Consider the following 1,067-nt stretch of genomic DNA (forward strand, 5'->3'; position numbering starts at 1 on the left):
CCAAAGATGTGGGTATTAACACAATTACCACAGGCATCTAGTTGGCAAAAGAATATAGCTTTCTCACATAACCACTTGGAACAAGGAAAAATAAGAAGGCACTTCTTTGGTTTAATTAGCGCTTAGTTACATTAATACTCAATTAAATACGCATCTACAACCACTCTCATCGCCAAATACCAACTGTTCACCAAGAAAACGTTACTATGAGCTCACTAAAATACTGTCTAGGCACATTTCACAATTACAGTTTTCTGTGTAATGGCACATGCAGGTCTATCACACCCACGACATAATAATTAGATAATTTCCTCTACAGTGGCAGATACACACTCAGTCACGTTCATAGCGTAATAATAATAATAATAATTTTCCATAGAGGACATACAAAATCACTCATGCTATCAGCGTAAAATTAACATCATTTAATATAAATCGTTAACTGAGTGGAAATGTCAAAAGAAAAGAAAAAAAATAAAGGATGAACTTGGTATTTCAGTTAACAAAAAAGCTGTTCACAATATGAATTCTCCAGGGGTCCAAAAAAATTGTCTTTACAACCTAGTACTAAGCATCAGACCTACTAATTTTGGGATCAATAAAAGAAAATGACATAATCAGGAAAAAGGAAAGAAAGTGTTAGGAAACAGTACATCAATAAAACCACCTAAATTAAGAAGCAACAGAGTATGCACTATGTAGGAAAAGTTAAATGAAGCAAACTAATGTTATATTGGCACAGACAAAGAATGCGACATAGGAAACTGATAACTTTCTTTTACACATATTTGAAACATTAAAAGACAAGTCTGTTTATCTTAAATGTACATGAAAGTTTTTAAACAATAGGAATAGATAAGTAACCTAGTTTAAGACAGACCATATTTTTGAAACAAAATTAAGAGATATGAAGGTGTTCCTACACATTACACATCCAAAATGGCCGGGAAGAAAATTGATGACAGAGGAGAGGAAAAAAATGAACAGATTAGGAAGTACTGAAGAAAGATTGAAGATAGCTTAGTGGCAGAAACTTATGTACGGAAGGCAAAGTAACAAAAGTTAGA

Source organism: Schistocerca serialis, chromosome 8 (assembly GCF_023864345.2).
Source record: "Schistocerca serialis cubense isolate TAMUIC-IGC-003099 chromosome 8, iqSchSeri2.2, whole genome shotgun sequence".
NCBI lineage: Eukaryota > Metazoa > Arthropoda > Insecta > Orthoptera > Acrididae > Schistocerca > Schistocerca serialis.